The sequence below is a fragment of the Agelaius phoeniceus genome, chromosome 4, assembly GCF_051311805.1.
Source record: "Agelaius phoeniceus isolate bAgePho1 chromosome 4, bAgePho1.hap1, whole genome shotgun sequence".
Classification (NCBI taxonomy): domain Eukaryota; kingdom Metazoa; phylum Chordata; class Aves; order Passeriformes; family Icteridae; genus Agelaius; species Agelaius phoeniceus.
The window spans coordinates 52,343,117-52,365,536 of NC_135268.1; the positions used below are offsets into that span (position 1 = coordinate 52,343,117).

At 40.8% G+C, this 22,420-nt stretch overlaps 1 protein-coding gene across 3 annotated transcripts in view; it reads right to left on the reverse strand.

Annotated features, from left to right (window-relative positions):
* Positions 1–19,025, reverse strand: part of PGCKA1 (PDCD10 and GCKIII kinases associated 1) — a 40,959-nt gene extending 21,934 nt beyond the window's left edge. For 2 of the 3 annotated variants that reach the window (XM_054633811.2, XM_077177629.1), the window contains exon 1: positions 18,121–18,364. The gene's annotated coding sequence lies outside the window, so the exon portion shown is untranslated. Of the gene's footprint in view, positions 1–18,120; positions 18,365–18,399 lie in introns of those variants that run through there. The other variant, XM_077177630.1, reaches the window with a different exon arrangement.
* Between the last annotated feature and the right edge of the window lie 3,395 nt (positions 19,026–22,420).

Sequence of the window (22,420 nt, forward strand, 5' to 3'; positions counted from 1 at the left end):
AAGTGCAAAGAGACACAGAAACTGTGAGGCTGGATCAGACCCCAGTGTAGTGCTGTAGTCAACACCAGGTATCTCAGAAGGAATTGTGCAAACACCCCTGGTATTATGGGGAGCTGGAATTACATAACATTTACATCACATCAATCATGGCTTTAAGTCTCTTGTGTCTGAAGACTTACATTCCCCTAGAACATTAACTTGTTAAAAGTTAAATTTGATTTTGTCATGTTCACTGTTGTGATGCTGGACAGTGTTTAGGTTTTTTCTATGGAAACTCATTATACTCTTTCCTTTGGTAACAAATTTATAGATGGCAATTTGCCCAGAGTTGTTATGCTGGAGGAGGAATTTTCTTTGCTCCTGGGCTAGTGCCCTTTTTGACCTGGCTGAATGTTCCCCCTTATTTATGATGCTATGTAAGAAGATGGAAACACTTTCCTTTTAGTCTGCAATGTGTAGGATTTCATTGTCTAGATATCTAGAGGACCTGGAAAATGTGTACTAAGAAATGTGGCTTTTTTAAATAAGAGGGCATTATATAGAACATTATTTGAGCTCATCTATATGATTAGGACTTTTAGTTAGTGTGGATGTGTAGATGTGGTGATAATACCCAACTAACTTGGAAAATAGTGGTTCTTTATTCAAATACTGAAAAATAAGCTTGAATATACTGGAAAAAAAAAGGCTTTTTATGCCCTATGCCCTGTGTATATGTGCAGAATGGCATTCACCCTCCTATGATTGCTGGAACCATGTGATGTTGTACTAAAAGTATCAGTTCTTGCTATTTTCTTGTTTTTGTTGTTGCTTAGAGAGTTTTCTAGGAAAGGATGTATCTGGGGCCTCTAAAATTCATAACATTGCCAGACCTGTGGTGAATGCATTTATGAGTATCTACATGGAAGTTAAGATTTGGAGTAAGTGTTAGGAGTGCAAGACACTGAACATTTCAATCTGGCAAAGTCCTCAAATCTCTCTTCCTTTCCCTATGATGCTCATATCCTGACTAGATCCACGATCCTTGTTTTTTAAAAATTTGTGCCAAAAACATCCAAGAACAATTTAAATTAAAAAATGCTTTTCCTTTTCTGCATTTATATATTGAAATACACCTGTAGCTAGCTACACTGACACTAGAAATTCCAGGAAATATTCACAAAGAATGCCAGGCACTGAGCATTCAGTGTTTTTTGTGTGTATTATAAGAGAACATTTTTTCATCTACCTGTAGAATAAATATCTTACCTTTCTCTTCTATGTATAACATGGTCAATTGAAGACTTTGATATATTTTGAAGTTATTACTACAACTATATCTGACAGCATTTTATAGCATAAAAGAATTCACCATCCTGATTTCATCAAACACAACTTTGTGTAAAGGCCATTTTGCACACCCTGAGGCCTTATGTAGGGGTGATTGGAAAAGTCAGTCATCATCCCACCTGCATTACTGGCTAAGGCTGTTTTCAGTATAGGGAATATAGAAGAGGCTGCATTTCTTCTACTCCTTTTTACCTTTTGCAGCATATATTAATATGAACTGTAATTTACTACTCCTTAGCCATCATTGCTGTGTCTTCTACTGTGTCTTCTCCATGGCAGTGGCCTTCCTTCAAGGGGAAGAAACTTGTGTGGTCCTTAAACTTAGTGAAGTTGGACTGTGAATCACTTGTACTTGAGTGTTAAACTTGGCTCTGTGTTGTTTTATTACCTGATGGCTGAAGCCTCTGATAAATTAAAGGCAAGGCCTTATCCACAGTCATATCCTGAGTTTAGCTGTTCACAGAATCATGGAATATTCTGAGTTGAAAGGAATCACAAGGTTCATTGAGTTCAATTTTGAGGTGAATAGCCCATAGAGGGATTGAACCCAGAGCCCTGGCAGCATTAGCACTATGCTCCATCCAGCTGAGCCAATCTCACCTGTGTCTACACCTGCCAGGAGCTTTGTGGGGATGCCCTGGGGGAAAGGCTCATTTCCAGCCTTTGTGCTGGAGGGGAAACCACTGAGGATCAGTGCCTGCCTGTAATGCTGTGGTATTACACCTCACCAAGCAGTAAGAGGTGACCTAGATCTAGGCACAGCCAAGGCTGTGTTGTAAGCCTGACCTCAAGTTTCCCTGATGTTCTGTTCCCTGCAGGCCCTCTCTGTAGACCTGCTGTGAATTTCCTCTTTGCTGGCCCTTATTGAGGAGCTTGTGTTGTCTGTGTTCTTACAACAAATCGTGTATTTACTGGTGGAGGGGTAGGGGAGATGTGTGTGCTGTAGATGCCTCTTTCCTCTGCCTTTTTTGTTAAAACTGTCTGATGTGGCACATACTACCTGATGCAAATATATCCCTACGATTAGCTAGTCTTGTCAGCTTTTATCTGGGTTGCAGGTATCTTGCTTAGGGCCTGTTTCTGTAAACAGGAACACCCAGGCATGTCCCCACCTCTCACTGTTTTCAGGCAGTGATGACAAAGCAAGGTCTAATTTAGTTACAAAAATCAGTAAGGTTTCTGAAGAGTGTCATTCACTGTCAAGAGCACTTTTTTGGCAAAGAGCCATGGGGAGCCACCTCTAGAAATAGGGTCTCCCTTGTGTTTTTGAGGATGTGGAAATGGTTGACAATAAATCATGGGCTATAATTCACACAGTGAGAAGTTTGCAGACTGATTCTGTACGTAGAAAAATCCCTTGAGGAAATGTATTATGTCTATAATTCTGTCAGTCAGAAGATTAGAGTCAGTCAAAAACTAACTTACAAAAATGGCTTAATAGTAAAGATTGTGCTAATAGAGGTAAGAAATTTAGCTGAAGTCTTTTGCTTAAGGCTATGAAAATTGGGTGACTTTGAAAAATGGTATTTCTTTTCCAGAAGATGTAGTAGAAAAGTGTTCTGAGCTATAATTAGTTGAACAGGATGCTTCTGTTGCAGCATTAGGAATAATCATAATTACTTAAATTTGTGGTTGAAAGAGTCCCAATGTGCTTAGCATTTGGTTATATATTTGGATAACATATGTAGCCTTTAGGGTTCATATTTCAGACTGGGACTTGTTCATTATAATTGTGTGAATATTATACTGACACAATTAAAGAATGAACCAATGTGAAACAGAGGTGCTTCAGATGACATTTTGAATCCTTAGTGCTAGGAAACACAGAGTTGGGAGCAGGTTCTCATAATTTTTGTTAAATTCATATATATATATATATAAAATATGTAAATACAAATATGCACATACACATATATATGTAGATAATCCTACTCCCTTTAGTTACAGTATGGCAAGTCCTGCACTACCAAATTTAGTTTTTAATAATGTACTATGTTTAATAGTTCTTTTTCCTCTAGAAAGAGAAGTGAACTGCAGTGGCTGCTGCTTCTTTCTCCTGCTTTTGGTAGAGTGCATCCTCCTTTTGTGAATGAGTTTGTCTTGAGAGGGTGGAACCAGGTTTTGTCTTGCTTCAGAATTATGATACTGATACTGTTCCACTGATGAAGAGTGGAACAAATGGTTGGGCCCTTATTCTATAGCTGGCCTACATTTAGGTAGCTCATCTTACATCAGTAATTTGTGTAATCAACCCTTGCTAAAAACAACACATGTATTGGTTTACTATTTGTTATGAAATACTTGCACCCACAGTGTGAACACTCCTGTCACCCCATCTGTGGGATGGGGTTTGCAGTACAGGGGAGTTTGGCTGACAGCTTTCTGGTGTCCTCATCAGAGCAGCAGGAGCACTTGGTCCTGGAGAGCCAGGGCTGGAGCAGGTGCCAGTGAGGTGAAGTGTTAATATGAGGCTTACTCAGTGCTTGCTGCCTTTCCTCAAGTTCCCCAACTCGTGTGTGGGAGGTGTAACTCTGTACCCAAAGGCCAGAAAACCCCATTGCCAAAATAGTCAACAGCTCTACCCTGCTCTCCTCCTGCTTTCTGTGCATGCAGAGACCAGACTGTGGTGGGCACCTCCTCTGGGTGAGAAACATAGGAGTTTTTTGTTAAAATATAATGTTCACATAAGGGTCTAAAAGGCACATAAAATCCTGCTGAAGTTAGATTCTCCTTGTCCTTTTGAAAGTTCTAGCTTTAATGGCATTATTTTCATCTTCCAGACAAATTAAAGCTCAGGAGGAGGCATCAGCAGTGAGTCCTCTAAGCAAAGCAGGAGTAGCAAAGATGAAGATTTTGAAAGTCATTTCAGCAAATCAGGCAGTAATGAAGAAGATTTTCAAAATGAAAACAGTTCCCTAATGTGGTTTCTAATGCCTTTTCAACCTGGGTAGCAAAGGTGTTTTTCAGGCAAGCTACTGCAATTCAATTAGACTGACCTAATTTCTATTTCTTCTCTTTCTGCTACAGGTTTCCACACTGATACAATTTAGTTTTCTTAAAATCATGTTATGGCTTGGAAGGGATTTGGGCACAGCACTGTTAATTGACAGAGTTTAAATACAGGAAATGTTCCCTAAAGCTTGCCTAGTCTGTATGCTCATTTGAGCTAAAAAAAACTTAAAAAGGACTTTTTTGATTTGGGCAGATGAAAGTTTTTAGAGGGAAAGTAAGCATTATTGCTGTCCAGGGCAAATGTAGTTTTTAAATTAGAAGTAGAGATTGTAGGCCCACTCTTCTATGTTTATATCATTCTCTTTGTGCTGACTGCTCATAGTGATACACTGAGTGGCACAAACTCTCACTAAACACCTATAAACTCAGTCGTGTGCTTCACATCCCACAGTTAGCAGAATTGGTTATGCATTTAAAGCAGCTTAATCTAGAAATAGGAATTCTTACTGGGCTTTCTTCAGCAGCTTCTGTTTTCTTTCTTTAACCTAATTAAATGCTGATTTAAAATGCATTGATGACATCAACATTTGAATAAGATTATGGTGTGATGGTTCTAGGTTCCAAGCCTTTGAAATAAATAAAAGTTCTTTTCAAAGCATGAAATTGCTTTTTCTTGCAACCCATTCCTTAATCTAAAATCACTAATCCTGTGAGACTGACAATCCAAGCAACTGTTTAAGCCTGAAGCCTAATTTGGCCATAGAAAGGGTGCTGCTCTGAAACAAAAATCAACTAACAAGTAATCCAGATTTAAATCAGCACATCATTCTTTTATACAGAATTGCTTCAGTTTAACTATGCTAGTGCAACACCACCCTTTTTCTTAGAGCTGTGAGTAGTACACCTTGGTCTTTCCACAAGGTGCTTTGGCAATGGTTTTGCAGCTGAAGCCATGTTACTGTGGCATTCAATACAGGCTGGGCTGTCACTTTTCCAGGGCCAGGAGACCCCTGCCCTGTGCTGCTGTGAGACTGCTTTGCTTGGCATGTGTTGGTATTTACTTGCAATATGCATATGCAGGACTGTTTTAAAAAACAGGGATAGTTTTAAATGGTGAGAGACATCCTCCCTGCTTGCAGTCTTTGTTCACTTCATATGTGAAGAGGGTCTGAAATTCAAGTATTTATTTCTCTGTTGTAGTTTTAACTGACTAACTGGTGTGACTTGTATGTAGTCCAGGGATTTTAAGCAGACAGCACAATGAAAAGTTTCTATTATTGCTCAATATTTCTTTTGATTTTACATTCAAAAACGTAAAATTTTGAATTTTTCAAGATGTATCACATCTTGAATGAGCTTTATAAAAATGTTGACATTGTGAGGATAGGTAAGTCTAGCAAAGGCTTCCTTTTTCTGCAATGCAGTCACACATGACTGATAACAGTCCTTCAGTCATGTAATTTCATTCTGTCAATGGATGATTCCTCAGCTTTGACAAAACTTATTTTTTGATGTTAAAATCAGTTAAAATCCTGGAGTTGAATTATACATCCAAAGCAAATACTGATGCAGTGCATTTCTTTTACAAATCACATTTAACTAGGGGGCCTAAGTGATTTATGGGAACTAAGAATAAATAATACCTCCAGTAAGAACATTTTTTTCCCCTCTCAGCTGTTTAAACTCTTTCTCAGGTTCTGCTGACAGGGATGCTTGTGTGGACCAGAGAAAGGAGCCTGTAGGGGTCTGTGCTGTCCCTTGCAGCATTCTAAGTCTCTTCTAGTGGTGATTCACTGTACTTCCCAGATTTTGACATCTAGAGGCATTCCTATTTATTATAGATAGTTTTTTCAAATGGCATGTATTAATAAGGATGAGTAGGGAAAGGTAAGTCTGGTTTACAGAAGCCACAAAGATGTGGCTTTGTTCTGGTTGAGAAAATGCCATTTGCTTGTGGCTTCTTTTTTAAAATACTTTGTGAAAAGACTATTTCCCCTTTATAGCATGATCCTTGTGATGGTCTTCACCTACTTGAGAGAGCCTCGAGGTTCTTGGGCACTTGGAAAAAATATCAGGGCTTAGTTTTTGTTCTCCTTCCCAGTCTGATATCCAAAGAACTGGGCTGCTGTCCCAGTTTGGATCACCATGCTGGAAAGATGAGATGGTGAAGAGACAACAAAGTGAGCGAGTTACTATTGGAGACTCAGATAGCTGCTAGATTCTATCAAATCCTGCCTTGTTCATCAGAATTCATTTCAGCTAGGATGGACAGACAAACCTGCATCAAAATGTAGTCAGTGCTCTCCTAACCCTTCTGCTATCGCATCAAGTTTCAGTCTACACATCTCACTGTGCTGAGGTGAGGAAGGGGTCTGAAGGAATAAGATATTTTTGTTCTTTACAGGAAAGAAGGCCTTTTCACACTATGCTATCTGGCATATTACCTCCTGAAATCCTTTAATTGTAATAAGGTGTATGTTTTTATTTTCTCTGTGGCAATATGTTCTTGCAAAAGTGACTTCTGAGTGACTTGCTGTCAAGTTTCCTGTCACAATTAAATTTCTGTGATGCTGAACTGCTGCTAAGAGTTGGCCCTCTTCTCACCTATTCCTTGTGCTGTATGTATTCAATAGGAAAAAGTGAATTTGAAGTTTCACAATGAACAAAGGTGCTGAAAACAACAGCAGTCTGCTGTGGCTAGAGTTCATAAGGTGAGAGCCTGTGGTCAGAGGCCTTGACACCTGCAGAAACCATAGCATTGCCCTGAGACAGCTGGAGCTGAGGGTGTCCCTAAGGTGACCCCTGGCTCTGGGTACAGCACTGAAGTGGCCCCTGGCAACAGGGAGGAGTGGTTTTCCCCAGAGGTGAGACAGAGCTCTCTGCTGATTTCCTCCTTTCTTCCTGTAACAAAAGTTGTGTTTGTTAGTCAGTTCCTTATTCAGGTGGTGTTTTATAGCCAAAAACCAACATGGGATTTTGCAAAACAAGCCTGTGGCTTTATCTGCAATACCTGTAGTCGTGACATGGTATTAAAACACCAGCACTGCTAAAGCCTGAATTGGGAGAAGAGAGAGAAAACCCTTCAATATTGTTACCTCTAGAAAGGAGCACTCTGCATGTGATGCTGTGCAAAAGGAACAAAGCTTGGCTAGTTCAAGCCATATTAAAAGATCTGTTTGGGTTTTTTTTTTAATTACCTTTTCAGATAGTAGAAAGCTTTTCAAATGTGAAAGAAGTGTGGAAACGTGAGAAATGATGATTCCGTAGACAAAGCCTAAGCAGAAGGTAACAGGTGGCAAGCATTAATATGAGGACAATCAGCAGTGTGTTTTGGGTGGAGCAATGATTGGGGAGGACAGCTTTGTGATGAACAGGCCTGACTGACTCCCAACAATCTGTTTGTGCTTCCTGCTGGCCCTGCCTGCCTGTGCTCTGTGCTGTTGTAGATGTGGGTGCACTGCAGGAGGGTCCATGGGACACAGCTCTGGTCCAGCTCCAGCTGCAGTCCTGTGCCATTCCATGGCAGAACAATTCACAATTCCCTGACCAGCTGTATGGGATATTAGGTTTTATGCATGAGACACTGCCTAGCAAAATCTGTTTAGTTGTCTTTAGTCCTGTTACTGGGCTTGACAGCAGCATGCTACTGGCAGATCCTTTCCATCTGAGCAAGGCAGTTTGACAGCTACATTATTCAAAGCAACCTAAACCTCACAAAACTGGTGTTTCCTTGACTTTGGAGAGTCCCTGCTGCTCTGGGTGAGCTCTGAGCCACCTCATGCCTGTGCAGACACTGGAACCCACTGCTGCCAAAGCCACGTGAAGCAGTGGTCACCACAGGCTGTGCAGCAACCTCCTGATGACACCCATCATGTGGGATTTCAGGTACCTGCAATTATGTGTTTCCTAAACAAAGGGATTAAAACCCAGAGCATTTATTTCTCAGGGATAATGTGTTTTTTAACAATAAGCAAGATGGGATTGGGTTGTGCCTCCTTACTCTCCCTAAAGCAAGGATGTGCTGGAAGGCTGGATCCAATCTGGGACAGTCTGGTAATCTATAAATTAAAAGTGCTTTAAATATGGTGTGTGTTATGAGGTGTGTCTGGGACAGCCAAAGCAGTGAGGCCTTTATCCCCTGTGGTGTTTGTAGATGCTGCTGTAGCACAAACAAGGAAATGCTGCAAAGCCCTGATGGCAGCTCAGAGCCAAGGCACCTGGAGCCTCCTTGCCTGGGGAAACCCTGCAGGAAGGGAGGGACAAAACCCCAAATCAGAGTGGGAGCTGGGTTATTGTACACTGGGAGTAACAAACACCTCAGAGTCTTGCAGGTGTCTCACCCAGATGCTGCAAAAGGCCATTCATGGAAAGCTTTGTGGTCATCAATTGCTGTCTTGCTTCCTTAAGGAGACCTCCAGGCCTCCTGGAAAACAAAGGAAGGGCCTGGAAAAAGTAGAGTAGAGCTCAGGCTCTGTTTCAGGCAAGCCTTTCTTACCAGGTCTTTCAAAAATGTTTATTGGCATGAAGGTTAAATCATATTTTTCTTGTGTTTTGCTGGACTAAAAATACATTGTTCCTCAGTGGGAGAAAAGTGAATTGGCCCAGTAAGGAGAAGATTTTCTCAAATCAGGCATTTCTAGCCTTTGTTTTCCACATAGGTGTGTTATTTTTCCCTTGGGAGGAAAGTATCAAAGATCTCTCTGTGTGGGAAGGTGGCATGGGAGGAGGGTGAAGCTAGTTCTGCAAACATGCTTATTTCAAATACCACCCTAGAGAGAGGCTGCAGATTTTTGGAGTCTGGGCTCCATGTGGTAGGTGGGAGGGGGTTTCTGTGCTATTGATTAATTTCAAATTGTGTGGGCTTTTCCTGGCATAAATGCATAGGGTCTTTGCCAATTTAAACTTAATTTTCCTTCTGTCAAAGGGGCTGCAAAAGCTGTGTAAAGAGGATGTTTTGGGGATGAAGGACTCCAGTATCTGTAGGCCTTGATGGAGTTAACCTCTCCATTTTGTTTGGGAGAAGGAGCATGACTTTTCCTGGACAGTAGTATATTTACTCGTGTAGCTTCTTTTGCAAGAAACTTTCTTTTCCAGAGCCTTACTCAGGAAACTCTGTATGGAGCACAAAAAGCTTTTTTTAAATGTGTCTTTGAATATTATGCTCCTTACTGGGAATGCCATGGAGATGAGGAAAACCAAACCAACCCGAATAAAGAACAAATCCTGCAGGGTAGCAGTAGGCTTGTACAGGTTGGGAAACAGAAGGTCAAATCTAGAAGACAGGAGGCTCTTAGTGGACTCAGTCCTTGGGTTAGAGTGTCTGTGCCAGTCTCTAGGTGAGCTGCTCAACCAAGTTAGCACTGCACAGTGAGTTCTGTGCTCAGAGCAATATTGCAGGCTGCAGGAATGTGAGATAATCTAGAATTGTACAGGCCAGAAAAAAGTCTGTTGTATTGAACAAAGAAATCTCAGTCTGTTATTAACTTTATTTCATGTCAAGAGCAGAACATACAAATCTAGGCTCTTTCATGGCATGATACTGAACGATGCAAGCCCTGCAGCACTGCTGGATTTTTTTGTCCTAAATGCACTTCAGAGAAATTCAGTCAGGTTAAGTTTATGCAAACAAACACTCATTTAATGCAGCTGTTCCAGCAGTGCAAAGCACAGGCTGGCAATAAGCCATGCTCCTGGGGTGCATCTCAAGTACTGGCCTTGTAAAGCATTTTCTTGCACATTTCTCTTTTTACATCAAACTAGAATGATATAGAGAATAGAAAAGAATTTCAGAAAATAAGAAGAATCAGTGGCTTACAAACATCATAATTGCTTGGCAGAGGCAATTTTAACATACATTTTACTTCTTGGAGTGCAAATAGAACCCACAGGGAAAAGAGACAATGTTGGTTTCTCTATTTCAAAGGAAATTTATAGTGGAATAGAGGATAGATGAAAAAATTGCGTTTTCTGTGGCTGTAAGAGTTCAAGTTATAACTGGATTTTCAAATTGGAATGGAAACAGAAGGAAAAGGGTCTGGAACCTGTTTATAAATAGCTTGAATTTGCAGAGTTACACCCTTGGTTTGTCACTGCTAGCCCAAAATGAGTCCTACACAAAGGAGTAGGTATGACCCACAAAGCACATGCTATAAATTCATTGTTCAGACAAAACCTATATTTTCCTGGCAAGACTGAAGCAGAAGATGATGAATTAACAGCTTGGCCACCTGCCCAAATTCATAGCTCCTAGCAGGTCTGAGAATCAGACAGCTACGCACAGGGCACAATGTTTGTGCTAAGGCATACACAGAATAATGGATTTTGAGAAATGAAAGCAAAACCTGGAGAACAATATACTTGGTGCAGAAGAGTCAGGTTTGAAAGAAAAAATTGATTTTGCTCATTTCAAAAAACAAACCTCACTGAGTTGTCCTGTATGGAAACAGTGATAACAATAATTTTATCACTTTCTTCATTATTCCTTATTCTTGTTGCTTTTCAATTGGATCATAACATGAAATCCAGAAAAGTAATATGGATTGTGACACCTGGAGAAGATGCTTTCCTCATAAGAAGAATTTTACATGTTGTGGGAGCAAATTCAGTTTATTCTGTGAGCAAAATAACAATATTGTTGATTATGTCAGGTATTGGTGGTCCAGAGCTCACATAAATGCCTGGCATGTTAGGGGCAGCAATTGTTTGTGGTCAGTATTTCAGTGAGTGGTGAGGCTGGGGTGTGCCTGGCTTGGTATTTCTGAGACAGTCTTGCAGTCTGTAATCTAGAACTGCTTCAACCTAGACACCTCTGGGGATGCTTGTGAAGAACCAAGTATGTGCACTAAAATTAGGAATCCTTCTAAAACAGTATAAGCTATGTAATTCAGCTTCCTTATCAGATTTTGTGTCTTCTTTCAGATCAGACAGCCTGAAAGATATTAAAACACCTTATGCATTTTTTCACTTTTTTTTTTTTTTGAGGGGGGATGGTGGTGGTGGAGTAGGGTGTGTCTTTTCCCCTAGATTCACTGCTCAAGATGCTCTCCTACACAAGGCTGCATTTACATAACAAGTGTGGGAAAAATACCAGGATGCTTTTTTTAACCTCGTTGTTCCTGAACATTTGACATAAGGGTTGGTCAGAGAGTAGAAAAGCATAGTTACAGAAGACTGTGACCATGGATAACAAACCTTTTAAAACAGAAAAATACTCAAAACAATTATGAGTCACATTCAAAAATTTTCCAGCAATGACTCTGATACAATACTTTAACAAAGGCTCTTTTATGACTTTTTCTCTTTCTTTTTGATTCAATGGACTTTGCTTTTAAATACATCACTTAGATTGAAGTGTAAAGCATAGAGACAATTTAATCTAGAGCTCTTTAGAGAGTGCAGGTGAACTTTTCCATTTGGTTATTTTAAACCTTTCCTTCACAGACATTGAGTGATGATGGGTGGCTAAGGGAACGATTACACACAACAATTTCATGAACAAGAGCAAAGAGCTCTTACATTATAATTGCAATAACTATTTCTCAGAACAAGGCAGATTCAAAGTATTGACCACTGCATGAAAAAGGTCCAAATGTTGCTAAAATGTGATAATGGTGAGATAGCAGTGAAATACAGCTGCATTTCTGTAGTATTATTGAATTGCTGATCTTGATTGCATTTGCAACCTTTTTAGCCTCTCAGTAAAACAATACTTGAAAACTATAGGAAAGGATTCATTGCCTTAAAAGACTCAGTTTGCCTGGCAACAAGACAGCTTAGTAATTTTTTCTTCCTTTAATCCTGTGGAAAAGAATGGGCTATATTCACCAAAATTATCAATGAAGATTACACAATCAGGTCTAATTTGCTGGAGTATGTTTTGCCTGTGGAGTTTTTCATGATGCTGTACACCAGGGTGATGTTTCCAGCAGAACTCCTTGCTCCAGGGACTGTAAATGGTGTGTCTCAGGTCATACTGTCATAAAGCAAATATCTGCTGCTTGTGTTGGAACTTTATTTATTGGTCAATCTGACATATTGCCCTGTGACAAGAAAGTCACTGGGTTGGATTTTTAAAGAGTGTTAGTCTCTAGAGGCAGATTTGGCTCTCAGGGCATTTGTGAGACTTGGGTTCAAATTCTGCCTCCTACCCAGAGATGGGGGCTGATTTCCCTCCTTGTCTCTCAAACCTGGCTTTCCCCCACATGGAAAATCTGGGTAGTTATGTGCTCTGGGACAAATAGTTTCACTCTCCAGGAGGAAAGTTCAGCCACACTGATTTCTGTGGTGCCACTGTAAAGCTTTATTGAGGAAGGATGGCAGGGAAGTGAAGGAGAGCTGAGGCTGTAGTTTGATGGATGCCAGCTACTGGTAATTGGCTGTGAAAACAGCAAGCTGACCTTTCCCTGCCATCTAGCTTTTTGCCCTTGGCTTTCCTCTGTTTTCTTAAACTGTCTGTGAGGTTTTTTATCATCTGAACCCTAGCAAATCCCTATGTTTTTACTCTATATAAACAAAAAGTGAATGAAAATGTTTCATAGAAGGTAATTATTGTGACAATTGCACTGAGCATTAGTTTTTAAAGTATATTGGTAAATACAAACTAGCTTTTTAGCAATCTGTGTGCATTCATCCAAAGCAATGGAAAACTCTCCCAAGTGATTTTAAGTTAAAAAGACAAAAATTTGACATGGTATATGGTGGTAGCTCCTCAGGCCCCTGGTAGCCTTCCATTCAGGGCTGATGGCTGTAGCTTTTGTTTCATTTACATTGAAAATGAAATCTTATGGTATTCTTGGTGTTTATCTCTTTATCTACATTTGCCCCTGAAATGGTGCCTGGCAGCTGAATCTGTATGATCTTTTCTGTGCAGATATTGCCTATTCATTGCTAATGTTCAGTGGAGACATGCACGTACTCTGACAACAAAATTCAGGGCTGATCCCCAGCCATGCAACATCTGCTAAATTCACATGGGGAAAGGGAATATAAAAACAAATACACAAAGGGCACAGCTACTGAGATGGTAAATATTGTTTTTTCCATGCCACACCCAAACCAGAAATAGAGACAGAGGAGGCCTTAACAAAGCTTGAGTCAGGTTCCTGACAGCAGCTGCTTGTTTTCCACTGAGCTATAGGTGAACGAGACTGCCAACTTCAAAAGCATGAATTAGCCTGAGACTTAGGCTTCTTTTACTATGAGTAGATCAGAAGTAGATGAGAAGAACAGCTCCATGGAAATGTGCAGTGTTAAAGCCATGTTAGTGAGGTTGCTATCAAGCTAGTTTGCCATAAGAGAGGAAGAGTGGATAAAACTCTTTTTGGAGGTAATAAACTGCCTGTACTGTAATGGGACAGAGTGGAGTCACTGGCTGGGCAAGTGGAGCAGCTGCCAAGGGAGCCTGGATTGGCTGCAGTGCCAGGACTGGGAGCTGCCCCTGCACAGTGGGCCTGGGTCCTGGAGGGGGGATTTCTGCACCAACTCAGCTGTGGGAAGGAGCACACAGCCCAGAATGGAGAGGAGGAAATTGCTGGGCGGCTGTGCCAGGGCATAGGTGGTGCTTCTGCATCCTGGGCTGTTGCACAAAGCTCAGGTGCTTAATAAGGTAGGTAAAACTGGGCACTCCCAAATCTACTGCTGATAAAACAGAGTTTCAAAGTGGCTGTGGGTTGAAAGGGGGAAGTGAGTGTAAGAAATATAATCTGGTCTACACATACAGTCATTGCAATAAATTCGGTGGGGAGGGTAGGTAGTCAGGGGAGGAGCAGACCTGCAGCCTGGTGTGCCCTCAGGACTGTGGACATGTGGCTCCACATGGCTCATCTGGGTCACTCCCTGCCTCTCCTGCCTGAAGGCTGCTGTCAGGTGCTCTGCATCAGAGTGTATCATAAGAGCACATCAATGCTAATCTGCCTGGAAAAGGCCTTAACATCCAGATGCACCTGCTCTGAGCACGGCAGATTGGACAGATGTGACATAATATGTTTTGTTATGGTCTGGAGAGCTTCTGTCCAGCACAGACAAACCTGTGCTGATGCCATGCTGCTTCTGCTGGCAGCACTGTGCTGGGTAGCACTGGCCCATTTGCATCAGGTTATTTCTTTTCTCCTGTCCTCTGCTGGCAACATGAGGATTTGATACTGATCCTACTGGAACCAGTGAGAAGAGTTGCCAGGGTGGACTTCATGCTGAAAGGGTTTTTAATCATTGGGTGTGTGTTATTATTCTTGACATGGGGTACACTTGTGCTTGTTATTCAGCTCCTTCAGAAAAGCAGATTGCCTGCAAAAGCAAGGCATTGGACCTTGTTTACACAAATTCATACAAATAACTGCTCTTTAATAGAAAAACATAACTATATAAAAAAGCTGGAAGTGATGCCAAGTTGAGCAAGGTAAAGCTGGTAACATTAAAAAGAGCCTCAATGAGAAGGCTTACTCTTCCTTGCTATCCTAAATGGAAAAGTAACTTGTGTGAATTAATAATAGAATATTCAACCAGAAATATTTTTCTAACCAGAAAGCATCTGTGCCTTTGCAGAAAACATCTGTGATAGAAGTGAAAAAAAAGGGAGCTAAATAAACTTGTATAAAAATGGCAGACAGGAAAAAAAGTCACACAGAAAAAAACCCAACAACTTGGGCCTTTTTTCCCCCTGCCTCCTGCTGTAAGTGATTAAATGTTTGGTCTCCACGCAATGTATTCTGTTCTTAATAAAATTTTAAAGTCCCTCCATATGTCTAAGTGAAAGTGACCCGGAGGAGAACTTACAGGAAAATTGCTGCCTTTTTCCCCCCCTTTTCCAGCAATCCTTTTTGACCTTTCTATGGTAACTCAATTATTTTGCCCATTTTGATATCAAGCTTTCAATAAGTAAAATTACATTGTGTTTTGTACCTGTTCTCCTTAGCAATACATCCTGCTTGCCAGCCCTGTTCTGTAGGTCAGTAAAAATCAACAATTTTCATGCATCATTGCTTGGACATGAAGTTTTGTCATCATGCTGGATTTGGACTGCAGCACGATCAGGTGCTAAATGAGGTGCTCCTGGTTAAGGAGGGGTGGGATTTGGCCACCTGCCCTGGTTAGCCATGCCCTCCCCACCATCACTGCTGTGTGGAAGGCATGGGCATACTCTGCTGACAGGTGATCATGTATAATCCTCAGAAAGGCAGGATCTGAAGGAGAAATTTTAAGTTCCAAACAAATATTTATTGCCTGACGACATCTCATCATGTTTCAGTGGGTTGAGTGTTTCCCCTCCCCTGTCCTTTGTGAAACACTGTTGGTGAAAGATGTAGACAATGCTGAGGCCGTGTTTAACTGGATACAGTGCAAACACAGCAAAAGACCATCCCTTCCTGAAAGAGGTGAAGGAAGGCTTTCCTTAGCTTTCATTCAGTAAAGTCTGAGAGCAAATACTTCTAGCAAGTTTGTTTCCTTGAGGTCAGGTACAAACAACAGTGTAGTTAGAGAAGGGCCTCCACACTCACAAATGTTTGCCTTGCAAGGTGAAATACTTTTAACCAGCTTTTCCAAGGAAGGAAGTCACAATTCCCTTCACTTGAAGATTTTCCCTGTCTTCCCACCTACCTAGCGCTGTGCAAAAATCATTGGGTTAATTTTCAGTACTAGGCCTTAAATGTTGTACAAGTTCCCTGAGATCTGCAAACTGGAAGATCTGGATTGCCTTTTGATCAATGTTTGTCTTAGCTTTGGGGTAAAGAGAAAACTATTCTAAACTTCTGACAGTGTTTTGATTTTTATATTTACTTGGCTTTCCCCAAAATTCTAGAGAAAAGTCCTCCCTTAGGTTTCTAATTATCTCATTTTCCATGAACGTCTCTCTTCTTTGGGTTACGAGTAGTAAGTATTTGTTGTGTTGTTTCAGGGAAGACACAATACATTTGGGTCTACATTGATGTGAGAAAGCAAGAAAATAGGTTTGTTTGTTTCATCAGAAAAGAATAAAAGGTAATAATTAGAGCAGTACACATTTCTGCACTAAGAGTAAAATTGTGGACATGAAAAGAATATCTGAAGTACTAGAGTGCTTTGTATTCCTTTATTTAGGAAAGGAGTTAAGGAAAGCTCTCTCTCATTCAATGGCCACTCTGTCTTTTCAGTCACAGAGTAACTTCAGTGTGCATTGTACCTTCCACCCTATAAAGACACTTTGTGTAATTAATGTTCAACAAATTTAACTACTGAGCTACTAAGCTGGTTTACCATGACACATGCAACTTGTACAAACATTTCTTAGAAAAGACTGGCCAGGGCAGGCTGCTTTTCATGCAATGCTCTTCTCAGTGAAAGCCTGTGGCTGCCTGTTGATTTGGGGGCTGCGGTGTTCCTCTCCTGAGATATAAATGTAGCTTAGCAAATAAGCCCCTTATCTACAACAGTTTCTAAATAGATTTTTGTAAATAATATAGGCTCAGAAGTCAGTTATGGTAAACTCAGAGCAGTTCTTTTAAAGTGTAGTTGTTTATTGCTGCATTCCCATCGTCACAGGTGGGAGCTACTCTGTCAGGATGTTGGCACAATGAGTTTGATAAAGAGATACTTCATGGCTCAGGCTGATGTAGGCTGTGTTCTCATCTTAGCCCTCCTAAACATGAGACCTACTATATTTCAAGATAGGCAACCTGAAAGTGAATGACAATTTTTTGAAGTGCTACTGGGAAACTTGTTTGGACTCAAATTTATTTTAAATACTGGTAAAGACAACCCCCTTTCTTTTCCCAAAGAAAGTTGAGTGCTTATCTGAAGCAAGTTGTTTCAGATATTATTATTCTCCACTTCTTTTAGTATCTCCTAGCATTATGTAGAAACAAGAAAAAGAGATGTGTTTTATAGAATGAACTGTGGAAAAATGACATTGCCAGCAATCATAAACAACACTTGCTGCTTTTGAGCAGTGGGAATCCTCAGGATGTGGCAATCCTATGATGCACTGGAGATCTTTAATAAATTTGGATTGTGTAACTATCTAGAATGCAGTCTTTAAATTCCTATAGAGGTATTAAAAAACTGAGTATTAAAACACTGTCTGTAAACAATTACAGTTTAACAAAAATTGTGATGAGAAAAAGATCTTTGTGATAAAAAGCTAATGCTGTAGCCTGGAAAACTCAGTGCAAGTAAAAAAAACAAAACTCCTGAAATATTGACAGTAATTGTCAGTGAAACTTCTTTGTGCCACATGAAAACTGATATGCTTTAATGCAATTTAACTTCTCAATTTAAAATAAACTGGTTTTAACTGACTTTCCTCTTACTCTGCATTTTGCTATTTTATTCTTCTTTTATGGTACACTGTAGTACTCCGCATCTATCTTTCATTGCTTTTGTAAGATTTTTTTTTTAAATGTACCAAATTCTAGGAGGGGAATTTAGAAATCAGTAAGTTCATTAAGGAAGTAAAATCCATAAAAATACAGTAGGATTGGTGTGGGTGAAACAATGTGCAATTCACGATATAAGGAAGTTAGAAGAGTTCTAATTCCCTTCATTTCAGACATCAAAGACATATTAACTCCTCCTTTACCCCACATACTACAACTCAACCATTTCAATAACTAAGAGATCTCTAAAAACATTGCTTTTTAAATAGGTTTGGCGTAAAAATTGTTTTCTTTGGATTTTCACTGAGCCAAGTCTATTTCTGAGTGTAAAAACAATCCTGACTCTACAACAGGTGGAACAAGTGAGATCAGATATTTTCAGTATAGTGTTCTTAGACTGTTCTGAAAGGTAAAAAAAAAGAGTACAAAATATGTCCTGTAAACAGTTTCTCTAGAAAGCACAATATTAAAAGTTTAAAAGAACTTTTCCTACCTGTAGCTTTTGTGTGGATCAGGAAGTGGAGCTTTTCCTGATTACAATCTTCCATGGCTTAGCTTGGCTTCTGCATTTGAATGTTAAATATGTAAGAATGCCTTGTTTAGCTTGGGAGTTTGCATGACCTCTTAATGAGACACTGTAGTTAGTGTCATTGGGTATTAAGGCATCATGTGACTGTAGATGAAAATAAAATCCTTTAAAGTTTGCATTTAATACTTCCTAGAATCTGTAACCCTTTACCTGCAAGTTTGATAAAAACCTGATAGAACTCACCGTTTTCTGGCCAGGGATAAAAGAAGGAGAAGCGGAAGAACACGTGCCGCGTAATTCCTTTCCTCCGGGACAGTCACAACGACCACAACAAAGCCCGAGCCTGTCAGTGTGCTCACACTGCCATTTGCGTATTCTTTAAATTAAATCTCCCTATATCACAAACAGTGCTGGAGGGATTTGGCAGAAAGATCCTCTGTTGCATGTTGCCTGGCAATGACATTTATTCCCCACTGTTTTTTGTGATTCTCTAAAGAGAAATTCAGCTCTGAGGTGTATTTGCAGGCATCGTGTCACATTTACCTTTGAAAGGTGCTGACTTTCCTGAAATCATTTTGGTTTGAGTGTGGCATTTCCAGAAGTGATATGAAAGATGTTCTATTGCCACAAACAGTTTGAGAGTTTTCCCTGTACAGGAGGAGAGGTTTACGTTGGGCAAGCACCTGTTGTGTGTGATCTTTAACATATGTTGGTGTACCTGGAAACTGTAAAACAACGTCCTGGAAAGAACTGGCGCCAAGATTGCCTGTGTGGCAGCTGGGGGGTGCAAAGCAGGGCTAACAAAGCCTTATCCATAACTAAATGCCTTAGGGTGTGGTTGTTGGTGTGGTGGGAGGTTGGTGGTTTTATTTTTCTCTTTTTTTTTTTTTTTTTTTTTTTTTTTTTTTTTTTTTGTGTTAAGCCTTATGGAAGCACTGCAATGAAGTTTGGTGCTGTATCGAGTAGGCGTGCTGTTCTCACTCTAAATAATGCCGGATTTACAGTTGCCTCCCTGCCTTGCAGGGCTTGCATCCTTGCGTTCCCTGTGGAAGGAGGGTGCTGGCTGAAGGTCACCAAGGCTTGGTTTGCCTTGCCATACTTCCCCTCGTGTCCCGGCAGGGAGCTGGAGCCGAGGCTGTCAATCTGCTGTCAGCAGCGGGCTGGGGCACGCAGGTGCCTGCCCGTAGCAGGGACTCGGATGCGCCACCTGGCCCTTGCAGGAGCCAGCACACACAGGGGCCGAAACGGCATGTGCCAGCAAAGAAATCAATAAAAGCTGCTTTGGATAGTCTTGTTTTAAGCAGACAAATAAATCATAACGTGAAGACCAAGCATCATTTGCAGGCTACGAGCTAGCGTGCTGCAAAGCTCTGCAACAGGTCTTTGGCACGTTTTAAATATTTTTCTCCTGCAAATGATTAGTTTTAGCTGAAAATGGACTTGAACCAGGAAGTTTCTTTGTACAAAACGTTCACTACACTCTCCAAAGGCATTCTGGTCAGTAAATAAAGAATTGGCAGGCTAACACATCCCCAGGTTGTGAGGGAAGGTGATGGAGGCGAGAGATGCACAGAGGTGAGGGCTGCGGATCTGCAGCTGTGAGCAGCCCTGTGCACGGCATGTGCTCGGACCGGTCTCATGGTCCTGCCCAGCCACAGGTCACTCCATGACCAGCTCTGTGGTATTTTGCCTTCTGTGGTATTTTACTTTGTTCTTGTGGCTGCTGGGCTAATGAGGTGGGCTAGAGGCTGAGATACATCCAGTCAAAAAGCTGCATTTTAAGCCAGGAGACCGCTCAGAGCAAACACTGTGAGGCTGCCTTCCCCCTTCTCCTTGTGCTTAGCACCCTTTTCAGACCCCTTCCATGGCTACTGTATTTTTTGTTGTTCCACAGACTGTTCATTTCTGAGATTTCTCAAACCAGCCCTTGGTATTCCTGTGGAGTAGAGCAGCTCTGCCCCAGCCCCTGCAATCCCAACCTTGCTGTGCTTCTGAAACCTATCATTTTCTGTATGTGCAAGCTGCTGGGATCCTTTTGGGTTGACTGCCTGACAGGTTTTCACAGATGTGTCCTGCAGGAAATGGTCACTTGTCTCACCAATCCATAGTGCTTGTTCAATAACACGGGTGTTACACTTTTTCAAAGGAAAAGTAGTTGAGACATTCAGCCTTCAGGTATCCTCTTTTCCCTCTCATCTCATTCTTGTACCTTAGTCCGCTGTTTTGGCTGTGGTTTTCTGGAGAATGCTCCTGCTGAGATAGAAGGCTGCCTCGAAAAATTACATCCTAAAAGGCTAACTTTGTCACTTCATATGCTATTGTCAATGTGATATTACAGTGGGAAGTGCTGGGCAATTTACTAGCAAGCAATGGGATAATGCAGACAAATGGCAGAAAACTATCCAGCTGCTTTGGGGATGTTCTGTTCTCATCTGTGCATGTCTGGATTTTTGCTGCATCTCTCACCTTGCACTTCTGTGTATTTCACTTTAAATATGCTAACTAGAACTATTTTAGTCTAGAAGCTTTCTCACATGCACTGAAATGCATGTGTAATCAGAGATGTAGTAGGAGAGCAGGCAGATGATTTTATTTATACAGTACTATGTGGTGAAAGCTCTGACAGTGGGAACATGAGAACACACATTAAATCCCTTTTTGTACATTCCCTGCTGAGGCTGGAGAGGAGACCAGTGAGCTACCACCAAAAGAGCAGGTGCTGCAAATGGAGAGTGTACCGTGGCTGGGAACACATCAGGGGCTTTGCTGAGTTGGGATGGAGCTTCACCCACCCTGGCAAGCAGGGCAGCAGAGGCAGGGAGAAGGCCCTGGTAGGGGCAGATTTCAACAGTCACTTGGGGAAAGGTGTGATTTTAAGAGCATGTTATACTGGACTGGAAACATTCCCTCACACTCTTCTGCTTACTGGCCTCTGTTTTCAAGTGAATTGAGCACTGTATAGCTTGTCCTTGATAGTGAAAGACCCTTTTTCACAGAAGGGTGATGGTTCAAACTGCTCCTTCTGGACAAACACATGATAAAAGGCTTAATCCTGCCTTGGAAACGATCATGACTATTCTTGCAGCCTTTGACCTTCCTGTTGAAACTGAGAATTGAGATTATGAACTGGACCCACACTGAGAACATCAGTTCATGTCATAAAAGTCAGGAGATTACCTCCAAAATGCAAGGAATGGTGTTCTGTAACCAGGCTGGAAAGGTAAACCACAGGAAAAAATGTAGCTCACTGGTCTACCTGCAGCCATGTCGTGATCTAGGAAGAGTAATGTCTGAAACAGGTTACTACAAGAACCTGAAGTAGGTTATATTTGTAGCATAAATACTTTATAATGATTCTTAGTAACAAATCCTTGTTAATGAAACCTATCCAGAGGCCCTAGTCCACACTTGGATGACTACATGATCAATTTTATGATTAAAGAATGCAATGATTATGTTAAAAATATTATTATATTAAAAAATAGAAGAAATAAAAATAGATTTCAGAAGTCTGTTCTTTTGCAGTCTTAATATTTATACTAAAAGAGGTATTTTTAAATCTTTAATCAACAAAATGAAACGATGCAGATTGTTGTTAACAGCTTTATGGAAGTGCCCCAGAGGACCCATTTTATGATGAATTATACAGACACATTAATAGTTTTTGACAAAGGGCAAACTCTCAGGGTTTTAAGCTGAAACAGCCCCCTCTGCATACAAACACCATTTCAGCAATCAATGTTGGCTTTAAATTCTCATTGCAAAACGGCCAATACTTCTGTTTCAGCAGGTAAAGGGCTTGAGTGTGCCTCATGGAAAAATCAGGGCTGGGGAGCCACTGAAACCTGAATGCCTTCTGAATGCAAACTTTTCCAGGCTACATGTTAACCCACATTCTGATGTTATCTGATAATAATGTGAAAAAAAGTCGAATGGCCACAGGCTGTTTGAAATGAAGTCACGGGCCATGCATTCCCCAGCTGTGGTGCAAAGGAAATGACTGATAAAAATATTTTTTCTAGCTGACCTCTGGCTTACCTTTGTCTGCCTAAGAATTTCCGGTTAATTCCCTGTTAAAGCTTTCTTGCAGCTACAGCCTATTCCTAGAATCTTCTGTGTCAGAAAATACAGACTCCACCTGAGCTCGTTTATAGATGCACTTTATCTAAATGATAAATGAAAGTTTTGTTCTAGAGATGCAAACAGTGCTTCTTAACAAAAAGTAAATTGCACTATTCCTATTCCTATGTAGGGGTAGAACAGC